Below are 14,297 nucleotides of genomic sequence, written 5' to 3'. Positions count from 1 at the left end.
GCAGCACATGATTGTACAGTAGTGAGATATGGACTGGGAGGAAAACAGAAACAGAAGAGAATCGAAGACTTTGAGATGTGATGCTACACAAGAATGTTGAAAATTAGGTAGACTGGCTAGCTAAGGAATGAGGAGATTCTGCACAGTATCGGCGAAGAAGGGAATATGTGGAAAACGCTGACAAGGAGAAGGGACTGGATGATAGGACATCTTTTAAGACATCAGGGAATAACTTCGATGGTACTGGATGGAGCTGTGGAGGAAGACAGAGAATGGAATACATCCAGCGAATAATTGAGGATGTAAGGTGGAAGAGCTACTCTAAGATAAGAGGTTGACACAAGAGAGAGATTCGTGGTGGGGCGCATCAAACCAGGCTGACGAATCAAAAAATGGCACTATTGTTCGCGTCATGCAAGAAGGTGGCCAAATTTTCAGGTGTTCTGTGCATCCCCCTCCACTAGCCACTAGCGGCCAATAATATTCTATATATGACGGTAGAATCTGTTCCCGAAAGAACAGTTACTGTGGATGAACATGCAGCTTTGCTAGAAATGAAATGATAATTAAATGGACACCTAGCTGCAAACAGGCGTTGATGTACTTCATTGGGGACATTTTGAAAATGTGTGCCCCGACCGGGACTCGAACCCGGGATCTCCTGCTTACATGGCAGACGCTCTATCCATCTGAGCCATTGCGGGCACATTTTATATGTATTCTTTCCAATTGTAATTCCTAGGTATTTAGTTCAATTTACGGCCTTTAGATTTGACTGATTTATCGTGTAACACTGAAGTTTAACAAATTCCTTTTAGCACTCTCGTGGATGACCTCGCACCTTTCATTATTTAGGGTCAATTGCCAATTTTCGCATCATACAGATATCTTTTCTAAATCGTTTTGCAATTATTTTTGATCTTCTGATGACTTTACTGCGATAAACGACAGCATCATCTGCAAGGAACCTAAAACGGCTGCTCATGTTGTCTCCTCAATCGTTTATATAGACGAGGAGCAGCAGAGGGCTTATAACATTAGGTTGGGGAACGCCAGAAATCGCCCGTTTTACACGATGATGTAAAGAGCGATGCTGCAGTACTGTGCATGACTGTAAACATGTGATTTGGAGTGACGAACCACGCTGCTCCCTGTAGCAACCCAATGGAAAGGCTTAGGTCAGGCGAATGACTGGAGAGTTATCTAACGTCATTTGTCGAGCACTAAAATATGGAGGCCGTGATGCTACGTTATAGGGTTAAACGCGGCTGAACGCGCCATACGGCAGGGTGCAGTACATGCAATAGAGGGATAGTTCGGAAACGATAACTTATTTTATCAACATGAAAATACACCTGAGCCGTCCACGTCTCGTGTTCATGCCATTTATTGTTTGTCATCTTCTATTACGGTACTGTCGCCTCGTTTTCTTATTCCATTTACTGGCATCACTAATTTCCTGTCTTACTTGAGCGTGAGCGGCGCAGCAGCGCGTATCGATAAGTGCACTGTCGTACCATCTCTGGAGCGACCGATAGTATTTCCGGGTCGTCGTGTGTCTGGCAGTCAGTTGGAGACGGACCAGCAGTACAGTCGGGACGCAGCAGCAGTGAAGTCTGGGACAAAGCGCAGGTGCGGCGCGGACAACCAGTGTTCGCCGACCGCTGGCGACACACATGAACTGTCCGACAGAGGGAGATTGGAGCGGGACGACCGTTGGTTGGTCGTTCGGTTGGTCTCTCGTCGGCCGACGTATATTTTTGGTCCTTTCACCGTTTCCGGGCCTGGGCAGTCGGTCGGTTGGCGTGGAGCAGCGAGGAAGTGTCCGTCGCGCGTACTCTGGACGGGGCCGCTGACGGTGTCCACGCGCGGTTGGAGTGTGAGGTGCTGCTTACGAGTGCTACGAAGTTCGTCGCCCACCGATCTTGGACATGAAAGTTGGGTCCTCACTTAACCTACTATCGAGCCTCAACTGTTTACTTTTTTTCGTTTGATCCTGGTTATGGCTTTTGGGACGTTCCCGCGAGCAACAATGTGTGTGTATTGTAATGGTCGCCTGGTCGTAGATATTGCTAATTGCTATAATCGCACTATTTCACTCCCATTTATGGAGCTTGTTAGCACTTGATGTTAGGTTGGCGCCATTAAAATGCATTGTGTTGTAGTAATCGCTGCTACTTGCTGGATCGCTGCTGACTATCGATGCTGATGCTGGCTCTACATCTGGTTGTCTAGGGTTAAAAACATGAGGTCCCGTGTTTTTATGTGCTTTTGATGATAAAGAACGAGCGAAACCAACAAATATGTAAACTTCAAATATTTATTACTCTGGTGGCCATCTTAATTCCACTGTCCACCAAAGACCATGACTCAACACAAAGTAGTACTTCCGTTACATGTTCTTTGCATTGTTTATCCACCTCAAACAATAACACACAAACACACTTTACCAAAGTGACATTCCGACTGCCTTTTTGACCGTTCTTGCTGCTTGTATTTATAACATTGTCAAAGAACTACTAAAAAGAGATATAGTTTACAAGTCACATGTACATCTGTTATCATAATTTGTGCAGAAAAGTTATTAATTTGCATTGAGTGACATAACTTAACATGTTATTAAAATGACAGACAGATTTGTTGACTTGACAGAATAATTCTTTGTTACAAAAAGGCCGTTTCTTAGAAGTTTGTCAATTGACTTCTCTAATTTGCATAAATATGTAAATAACATGAATTATTAAGAATTACATTGGTTTTCGTCTAAAATAGGATTGATTTCGTGAATACTGAGTGAAAACGCTCCTAGTGAACAAATAGGTTTCACTGGGTGATTTTTATTTAAGGAGATCCAAAATACCTAAGTTGGCCACTATTTTTCGTACTTCATATTAATTATTTAAGATGAACTTAGTGTTTTTACATGATGACATTTGCTGTATCAGTGATCAAGTGATATAAACTTTTGTGTGGGTCAGTTATTCAGTATAATTTAATGGGTTGACTGTTTATGCAGACATGTTATGCAATCATTGTTAACATGCACAATAACTTTTCTATAATCATAAATACTCGTTAAACTGGTTGAATTTGGAGGGTATCGCATACTTCGGTACAGTAAAGCCTTAAATATGTTCCGTTACAATACCCCCCTCGGGTAATATCATTTACAGAACGTTAATGATATTAGCCGACTAGGACAAATGTGTCAAATGGTTAAAATTTGGAAAAGTACTACTTTAATAATTTTTTTTGTTTAACTATGCATAATGTGCATGTATGCAATGAACGTTACACCGTTTCAAAATGACTTTTCCTGCAAATATTTTAGTTGTGTTGTTTCAAATGCACTTTGTGTTATGCCTCTCAGTATGACAGCATAATAAAAATATTTAGTAATATATGAAAGTAAAAAAAAAATGTTAATCTTTGCTCCCAGTGAGTCACATGGAAAATGATCAAAAACAGACACAAATATATCACCTGCGATTTTAAGGTATATAAAAAATATATGTAAATTATTTCAAAGTCAGTTCTCATTAAGTCACAGATTAATCAAGATAATAGAAGGAACATAAATATATTACCTAGATGGACAGGTCATATGTCCATAGGAAAATATTGCAACTGTCTGTTCTTTTTGAGGCACATAAAAGAAATGAAAACAAAGAACATAATTATAAGTATGGACATGATATATAAACACAAACACTAGAGAAGTCACATGTATGAATATAATATGCATTTGGAAAAAAAAGGAATTATTTAAAAAACTTGTCTCCCATTGAGACACATAGTCAAGATAGTACAAGAACATATTAATACTAAAATTGGACACTTAAATTGGTCACAACATAACACAAATATCAAACTTGGTGAACATCTGATTAGCTGTTAAAAGTGTACACAAATCTTATGCCTAAGAACACAATAGTGACAAAATGATGGGTCTTGCACAACAATTTTTACATTGTCTTTTATTTGGTGCAAGTATGTCCCATATTCAATAATACAAAAGGAAAGTAATAAATGTTTGTCACCTTCTTGCCCATTGCAAGTAAAGAAGATGTCTCAAAATTTAATATTCAATAGTGACAATAAAAATATAAAAACATTCTCTCAGATATCTGGAACTTTTCCAGGGTCTGTAGGATGAGTGGTAGTTGCTATTTGACACACCCAGTAAAATCTTTGCTGATAACATGCTTTATGGAAAATGGGTAAGTAACTGTATTCAAACAGGGAAATGTGCTTAATCATGTTTATATGGTTTCAATTCAGTGATGTTTCTTAATCCAAATAACCTTCTTGATCTGGGAAAGATAAGTCTGTACGCATTAGGATGTGGGCTTTCTTTTATTTCAAATGGACCAATGTCAATGTTTACTTTAACATATGGACAACCTAGCTCAACATCTTTGTCTATTTCTGTATTTTCAAACAATAGATCATTTTCAATTTCTTTAGTTCCTAAGTCTAATGTCTCTTTCCTACACTTAGACACATCCCTCTCTGTTTGCAAAGCATTGACATTTAAACATAAACCTTTGTTTTCTTCTGTTCCTTTTAACACTGTGTTGTCACTTAACAACCTACTGTTTTCACCCCATTTTTTATAAAGTCCACTACGGATTCTTGTCCACCATGTAGGATACAAGGTTGCACTTACCTTTGCTAATTCTTTCCAAAAGGCATCTTTGTTTATACAGTTTCCATAGTTGTTCCACAAAACTTCTAAAAACTTTTCCCCTTTTTCTTGAAAACACACATTTACATTCCATCCCTTTATATTTTCTTTAAGATTATTATTATTACCATTCTCATAGATTAGTGTTTCATAGTTCCCAATAGGCAATAGCTTGTCCTCAGATATACATTCCCTAGTCTGCATTTCACTTACATTAACCTCATTATTACCCATGTTTGTCACATCACTTACCTTTCCCACATAATCACTTTTCAATTCTACAAATACTTTTATTTCTTCCTCCACACTCTCATCAACAACATCACTTGACTTAGGATCATTATTTAAATGTCCCTCTATTATTTCTTCCTCCTCCTCCACAACAACCCCATCTTCAGTTTCCCCCCTATGTATCTGAATCTCAGCAATTGAGTCTTTGGCTCCATTAAACACTTCGTCATCCCCCTTCTTATCAAATAAACCCCCCAAAATAGATTCTATTTGTGGTGTGTCTGACTTGTTATTAACACCAGTATCTTTTTCAGCCCAACTATGGAACTCTGCAATACCTTCAACTTCTGCACTTTCACTCACTACCTGTGCTTGAACACTGTTTTTATTAACTGTATCACTTTTACTCATAGTATCCCAAAACCTTTTATTAAATTCTAATTTATTCATTCTAACAACTTCAGTATTTTCATGGTATTTACTCTTTACACTGTATCTTCTCCTTCTCCAGTTTTGGTTATGTGTTGTCCTGTCATAATATTGTCTAGCCCCAAAACTACGGACATCTAGTGGGACTGTTCACCGTTTCCCGGCTGGTTCCCTTGGTCTGTCCGTTTGTAGTTGTCGTTTTGTTCACTAGTTTCAACAAACCCCCTTCTATCTTGTTCTCTTCCCCAATACCTATTTCTATCATTCCTGTTATCTCTTATCCATCCTCCCTCCTGTGTATTGTTTCTGAAATCATTTTCATATCTCCTATCTCCCCTATTTGGAGCATTATTTCCAGAATTTTCAAAGTCTCTCCTCCCATAATAATCTCTATTTACATTCCTGTTCCACCCCCCATACTGGTTGTTGCCAGAGCCAAAACTTTGGTTATTTTCTCTTTCCAAGGCCCTATCTAATCTATCTACAAATTTCAGGAACTCTTCCATTGAATCATCTGGTCCATGGACCAATTCCCACTGCTGTCTCTCTGGTAACCTTCTTTTTAAAACATCAATTTGTGTCATAATATCAAAAGAGTTATTCAAGTGAGCAAGTTTTTTCAATTGATCTCTGCAAAATTTTTGCATTCCCCCTACTTTCCCTCTATACACTGGTCCATTTAGAAATTCTGACTTTAATCTGGCTTGTATGGATTGTGACCAAAATTTGCAAATAAATTTAGCTTCAAACTCTTCAAAAGTATTCCAAGAATCATTATTCTCATATGCCCAGGATAGGGCCTCCCCTTCTAGAAGCCGTTTTACTAACTTAATTTTTATGTTATCTGACATTCTTACAACAAACATATCCTTACATTGGTGAATAAATTCAATAGGGTGCAGATTTTCACCAGGAAAGCATTTCACTTGGATGTGCCCATACATTGTATTTTGATTGTAAAACATTTGTTTTGACATCAATGCATCTTCCAATTGTGTATATTTAGTGTGTATATTTTCTACTTTTGTATCTACATTAGTGGTATACAGGTTGTATTCATGTTTAAGGTTTTCTGATGTTTTGTCTATTTTCTGATCTAATCTTTCAGCTTCAGTATCTACTCTGTTGTAGATGACAGCAATGCTGTCTGTGTTAGCTTATATTTTTTCATTTAAACTTTCAACTTTAACTTGAAATTCTTTTCTGAAGTGTATCAACTGTTCTCTAGTGTCCTTACTGGGGGTAGTTTTAATTTCCTCACACTTCTCATTGAGATGAGTACTTAATAGATCAAAATCCAAACTTAACTTATCCAGTCTATCTGTGAGTTTCAAACTTACTTGTTCACTTGATTGTTTAACATCCAAACTTACTTGTTCAATTGATTGTTTAAGTTGCGAGCTTATTTGAGTTGCAAACCATGCTAGCCACTCTGTTAAGTTTAATTGTTCACCATCCCCTGGTTCAATTTTTACATTTCCTACAATCTCATCACTCTCAGGTAGAGACATGTTAACTAATAATTATTTTAAATGACAACAACAACAAAATACCTTGTTATATGTGGCTATGCAATGATGTCGTGATCGGTGTTCCTGTTGGCTTTCTTCACTTCTATTCAGTTTTATCGAAGCTGAAGTCTTGTTTGATGAATTCCACTGACATAATCCAGACGTTAATCTTCCGAGCGGCGTAGTCGCACAAACACACTTTATTTATTTATTTGTTTTGGACATATTTTCACTGTTGCCACACTGCACAAATAAACTTTTTTGGAATGATAAGCACTTACGAAATTTATCGCTCCACTATTATCATCGATGCACTTAAAGATCCCGGCTGAGCCCCCACTTTTGTAATGGTTGCCTGGTCGTAGATATTGCTAATTGCTATAATTGCACTATTTCACTCCCATTTACGGAGCTTGTTAGCACTTGATGTTAGGTTGGCGCCATTAAAATGCATTGTGTTGTAGTAATCGCTGCTACTTGCTGGATCGCTGCTGACTATCGATGCTGATGCTGGCTCTACATCTGGTTGTCTAGGGTTAAAAACATGAGGTCCCGTGTTTTTATGTGCTTTTGATGATAAAGAACGAGCGAAACCAACAAATATGTAAACTTCAAATATTTATTACTCTGGTGGCCATCTTAATTCCACTGTCCACCAAAGACCATGACTCAACAAAAAGTAGTACTTCCGTTACATGTTCTTTGCATTGTTTATCCGCCTCAAACAACAACACAAACACACTTTACCAAAGTGACATTCCGACTGCCTTTTTGACCGTTCTTGCTGCTTGTATTTATAACATTGTCAAAGAACTACTAAAAAGAGATATAGTTTACAAGTCACATGTACATCTGTTATCATAATTTGTGCAGAAAAGTTATTAATTTGCATTGAGTGACATAATTTAACATGTTATTAAAATGACAGACAGATTTGTTGACTTGACAGAATAATTCTTTGTTACAAAAAGGCCGTTTCTTAGAAGTTTGTCAATTGACTTCTCTAATTTGCATAAATATGTAAATAATATGAATTATTAAGAATTACATTGGTTTTCGTCTAAAATAGGATTGATTTCGTGAATACTGAGTGAAAACGCTCCTAGTGAACAAATAGGTTTCACTGGGTGATTTTTATTTAAGGAGATCCAAAATACCTAAGTTGGCCACTATTTTTCGTACTTCATATTAATTATTTAAGATGAACTTAGTGTTTTTACATGATGACATTTGCTGTATCAGTGATCAAGTGATATAAACTTTTGTGTGGGTCAGTTATTCAGTATAATTTAATGGGTTGACTGTTTATGCAGACATGTTATGCAATCATTGTTAACATGCACAATAACTTTTCTATAATCATAAATACTCGTTAAACTGGTCGAATTTGGAGGGTATCGCATACTTCGGTACAGTAAAGCCTTAAATATGTTCCGTTACAGTATTCAAATCGGCTAAGATCCCAGCCGTGTTTCTGTGGAGTTTAACTTAATTTATCCCCTGTTATTGAAGTTGACCAGTGGTATCTTCTGCCTTGTGGCCATTGACGTTCCGGTTGCCTGCCCTGGTCGTTGACGTAATTTTCGGTAGTGTATTTTCCTCGTCATGTTGTTACTGTGCAGCGCAGTGCGTAGTTCGACACCTGAGGTGTTGTTGGTCGTTGTGGGCGCCAATACTGTGTGTGTCGTTGTATTGAAAGCTTGTGGTCGTTTTACTGGTTGTGTGGAGCGGAACTGATCTTGCTGATTGGTCAGTCGGCTGTCTGTCGGTTGGGTTGCCTTCAGATTAAGAAGTCGTTGGACAGGCTGCCTGTCTCACCTAAATGGGCGTTAGTGTTACAATCTCAGACCGACCCTTGGAAACTTCTGAGCGCCATACCTTGTGTGTTACAGTAATTTCACTGTATGGGTTGATGTGTGGCCTTCAGCTGTGTATCAATATTTCTTAATGTTCTTGTCTTGCCCTTCAGGCATGAGATTGTTATTCTTTTACATGGGGCCTTCAGCTGAATTTTACATGAGATGTTTTAAGATAAGGCCTTCTGCCTTTTAAATTGAAACTCTTCTGATTGCTCAATATGCGGCCTCCAGCCAAGTTCCATTAAAATTAAATAGCTAAGGCCTTCAGCCTGTTTAGATTGAAGATTGAGAAAATATTCTTGGGTGAAACCTCCAGAAGAACCTTGTATATCATTTTCTTGCCTAGGCCTCGTGTCTTGGATTTTGAGTTAATCATAGGAGGTCGATTAAGGTTTTGAGTGTTTTGCATCCTTGTTGTAATACTGTGTGTTGATAAATAAAGTTTGTATGCTGAGTGCAACTGACAGTAACTTATTTTAGCCCCTTCCCACAACATAATCCCCTCTGTCCTGCTAGCCCAGGCATGTCAACACCATACAAAAAATAGCATCCGTGAGGCTATGGTTTATGCACAGTAACATTCCTGGAATGGACAAATCTTGTCAGATTACGAACATGAAACCAATAGTACGCCTTTGGGGTGAGCTGGAACGTCGACTTCGCTCCAGACACCAGCGTCCCGCTTTATACGCCTTCTCCAGTTTTGTCTTTTGAATGAAAACGAGTTACCACTCGTCTACATTCAGATACCGCATTGAAAGTGTCTCCAGCAGAGTTGAGGCCGTCATAAATGTGAAGGATGGACAAACACACCACATTACTGTCCACTAATAGGCGTTTGGACACTTTAGATCAGACAGTTTGGAGTAAAGGGGCAGGTGAGTGATATGGCGAAGATGAGACGGCAAACACTCCACTTTTGTACCAGAACCAAGAAGAAATGACCGTCCAGATCATTTATTAATTGCACTGCAGTTAGTCAGAAACAGACAGAACTTTTAGAAAGCTGCGATTAACTTTCTAAAATCACAGCCTGAAATTTATCGAAATTAGCATGTAGGAACCATGAGACTAGAGACCAACCACCGGAGATTCAACAGAAGGTGTTCCACACAGTCTTGAAAAATATCAAAGGCAGGTAAATGCCATTACAATTGCAAATCAGATTAGCAGCTCATGCATCGAATTTGCTGACAAGAGTGACAAACAGAAGAATGCGAAAGAGATTTGAGAACGTGCTGCAAAGGGTGTACTGATCAACTCGGGAAATTATTGTGTCACCGGATACCATGAAAATTACTAATGAGCTCGCCCCATGTTAGGAGCCAACAATTAATTGATATCAGTGATTAAATTAAATCAAACACAAATGGTACGACATTACGGTGTTCATGTATGAATGTAAAAGATTGCTTATATGATCAAAACATGAAAGCAATGCATTTAGTTTCGTGCTGTTTACACAAAACAAAACCACATTATAAATCTCAGGGCCGATTTGACTGGGAGTGAACACGACTTAGTTATTAAGGGGAAGGAGGAGGGAATGAATCGTCTCGCCATTCTTCGTTATCATTCGTCGTATACTACTTTCGGCGGCAGGAAGCTACGTTGCTGCGGAGCGTCTCGTCGGTGATGTTCTACACGGGTTGGCTGCCCCCATCAGCAATCGCGGCTTTACGGCGGGTCCCAGGTACGATCTCCGCGTTGTCTGCCCGTTGTCGGTTCCGTGGCCGAAGCTCTGCTCTCACGGCGTCGGAAGGCGGATGTTGGAGATGGGTGGGCGGAGCGCCCATGTCCTCTCGCTTCCGCGGTGTCTCCACGACTCTCCCTTTTTCGCTTCTCCTCCATCTCTCAGCTCAACTCCTCTTCGAAACATTATTCCTTTCGGCGTTGCCATTGGCGGACGAAATTTTCAATGTAGCCCATTGACAGATCGCCGTTTCATCGCCACGCCTCTCCGCGCAGGGTGGAAATTTTCTATCTGGCGAGAGCTGGAGTGTACCTCGTGAATTGGCATCTTTCTCACGATTTCACATTCTTCAGATGTTTTCCTGCATTCCGAGGCTGTTGGGGGAACAGCTGCACAACACGTCTTTATACACTACTGGCCATTAAAATTGCTACACCAAGAAGAAATGCAGATGATAAACGGGTATTCATTGGACAAATATATTATACTAGAACTGACATGTGATTACATATTCACGCAATTTGGGTGCATAGATCCTGAGAAATAAGTACCCAGAACAACCAACTGTCGCCGTAATAACGGCCTTGATACGCCTGGGCATTGAGTCAAACAGAGCTTGGATGGGGTGTACAGGTACAGCTGCCCATGCAGCTTCAACACGATACCACAGTTCATCAAGAGTAGTGACTGGCGTATTGTGACGAGCCAGTTGCTCGGCCACCATTGACCAGACGTTTTCAGTTGGTCAGAGGTCTGGAGAATGTGCTGGCCAGGGCAGCAGTCGAACATTCTCTGTATCCAGAAAGGCCCGTACAGGACCTGCAACATGCGGTCGTGCATTAGCCTGCTGAAATGTAGGGTTCCGCAAGGATCGAATGAAGGGTAGAGCCACGGGTCGTAGCACATCTGAAATGTAATGTCCACTGTTCAAAGTGCATCAATGCGAACAAGAGGTGACCGAGACGTGTAACCAATGGCACCCCATACCATCACGCCGGCGATGAAGAATACACGCTTCCTATGTGCGTTCACCGCGTTGTCGCCACACACAGATGTGACCATCATGATGCTGGAAACAGAAACTGGATTCATCCGAAAAAATGACGTTTTGCCATTCGTGCACCCAGGTTCGTCGTAGAGTACACCATCGCAGGCGCTCCTGTCTGTGATGCAGCGTCAAGGGTAACCGCAGCCATGGTCTCCGAGCTGATAGTCCACGCTGCTGCAAACCTCGTCGAACTGTTCGTGCAGATGGCTGCTGTCTTGCAAACGCCCCCATCTGTTGACTCAGGGACCGAGACGTGGCTGCAAGACCCGTTACAGCCATGCGGATAAGATGCCTGTCATCTCGACTGCTAGTGATACGAGGCGGTTGGGATCCAGCACGGCGTTCCGTATTACTCACCTGAACCCACCGGTTCCATATTCTGCTAACAGTCATTGGATCTCGACCAACGCGAGCAGCAATGTCGCGATACTATAAACCGCAATCGCGATAGGGTACAATCCGACCTTTATCAAAGTCGGAAATGTGATGGTACGCATTTCTCCTCGTTACACGAGGCATCACAACAACGTTTCACCAGGCAACGCCGGTCAACTGCTGTTTGTGTATGAGAAATGCGGTGTCCTTAGGTTAGTTAAGTTTAAGTAGTTGTGAGTTCTAGGGGACTGATGACCTCAGATGTTAAGTCCCATAGTGCTCAGAGCCATTTGAACCATTTGGCGAAAGTGGCTGCGGTCCGACGTATTACAAGGATAAAGGCACCAGAGAGACAGTTGCGATGTAGCGCTTGAAGCGGTATGCGTACGTAGGCCAGCAATATACATAAATGACCTTGTGGATAACGTCTGAAGTTCACTGAGGCTTTTTGCGGATGATGCTTTGGTATATCGAGAGGTTGTGGCAATGGAAAATTGTACTGAAATGCAGGAGGATCTGCAGCGAATTGATACATGGTGCAGGGAATGGAAATTGAATCTCAATGTAGACAAGTGTAATGTGCTGCGAATACAAAGAAAGAAAGATTCCTTATCATTTAGCTACAATATAGCAGGTCAGCAACTGCAAGCAGTTAATTCCATAAATTATCTAGGAGTACGCATTAGGAGTGATTTAAAATGGAATGATCATATAAAGTTGATCGTCGGTAAAGCAGATGCCAGACTGAGATTGATTGGAAGAAACCTAAGGAAATGCAATCCGAAAACAAAGAAAGTAGGTTACAGTACACTTGTTCGCCCACTGCTTGAATACTGCTCACCAGTGTGGGATCCGTACCAGATAAGGTTCATAGAAGAGATAGAGAAGATCCAACGGAGAGCAACGCGCTTCGTTACAGGATCATTTAGTAATTGCGAAAGCGTTACGAAGATGATAGGTAAACTCCAGTGGAAGAATCTGCAGGAGAGACGCTCAGTAGCTCGGTACGGACTGTTGTTGAAGTTTCGAGAACATACCTTCACCAAGGAGTCAAGCAGTATATTGCTCCCTGCTACGTATATCTCGCGAAGAGGCCATGAGGATAAAATCAGAGAGATTAGAGCCCACATAGAGGCATACCGACAATCCTTCTTTCCACGAACACTACAAGACTGGAATAGAAGGGAGAATCGATAGAGGTACTCAAGGTCCCCTCCGCCACACACCGTCAGGTGGCTTGCGGAGTATGGATGTAGATGTAGATGTTTTTGTTGTGTGTACTATGCGTTGTTACAATTCTGTGTGACGCTAAGATGAAATCCCCCCCCACACACACACACACAGTAACACGCGAGTAGTTAATGCACATATTTTGCCTCATATGCAGACAATTTCTATAAGCACTTTTGGTGCATTCATTTTTATATAGTCGTTTCGATGTAAAAAAAGAAGTCGGCGAAGCTGGACGTACCCTCATATGGCGGGAGGTCGGACCACGTAATAGGCCCAAAGACATTGTCGAATGTGATCGTTTTCCAAATCTTTGAACACTCAGCAGAGGAAGTTCTTGTGACACTGCGCTCCTTCGCTATATGCATGTTTTGAGAGGTACGTTCGGCCACGACTTCATTTTTGTGGATGACAATGCGCGACCGCATCGAACAGCGCAGGTAGGGGAGCTCTTGGAACGAGAACATATTCGGAAAATGGAGTCGACTTCCCGTTCCCCTGACTTAAATGCTAGCGAGCGAGCGCAGGATGCTGTGGAGTGACGTATTTCAGCGTGGCCACATGTAACAAAGGCAACCTAACAGTTGTCAACCGCGCCGGTGGAATAAGCGAACGCCCTACCACAATAACGCCTTACCAACCTTGTTGCCATCATGAGAGCACATTGGAGAGCATGCATTGCGTCCGTGATCATCACACATTTTATTAAGAACCGTATCCCGCCTTTTCTAATGTTCAAGTCACCATCTCAAATCGCGTTGTATTCAGTCTGATTATTGCCTTATACAAAAGTTGTCATCCCTGTTACTCTCATTGCGTATTCCTTTCAGTTACCATCTGTACTATACTGTAACAGTTCTTTTCATGTATGATCCACCGAGCGAGATGGCGCAATGGTAAGCACAATGGGCTCGCATTCGGGAGGTCGACGGTTCGAACCCGCGTCCGGGCATCATGCTGTAGGTTTTCTGTGATTTCCCTAAATCTCTTCAGGCAAATAGCGGGATCGTTCCTTTGAAGTGGAACAACCGACTTCCTTCCCCATCCTTCCCTAATCCGATTGGACTGATGACCTCGCTGTTATGTCCCCTTCCCCCAATTCATCCAACCAACCAACCATGTATTGTCAAAGTTTCATCGGGCTACATCATTTAGCAGTGACACATCACGCGAAATTCATTTCCATCCTTAAGTTTTGCAGACTGGAGCAGTGTGCACATTGTAATACTGACTC

The 14,297-nt window shown here is 41.0% G+C and overlaps 1 non-coding gene across 1 annotated transcript; it reads right to left on the bottom strand.

The window, feature by feature from the left end:
* Positions 1-630: 630 nt before the first annotated feature.
* Trnat-ugu (transfer RNA threonine (anticodon UGU)) lies at positions 631-705 on the bottom strand. Its single transcript has one exon. It is a non-coding gene; the product is annotated as a tRNA-Thr (tRNA).
* Between the last annotated feature and the right edge of the window lie 13,592 nt (positions 706-14,297).

Source organism: Schistocerca cancellata, chromosome 1 (assembly GCF_023864275.1).
Source record: "Schistocerca cancellata isolate TAMUIC-IGC-003103 chromosome 1, iqSchCanc2.1, whole genome shotgun sequence".
NCBI classification, from domain to species: Eukaryota; Metazoa; Arthropoda; class Insecta; order Orthoptera; family Acrididae; genus Schistocerca; species Schistocerca cancellata.
The sequence above is the reverse complement of the archived record's forward strand: the minus strand, read 5'-3'. Positions and strand labels throughout refer to the sequence as shown.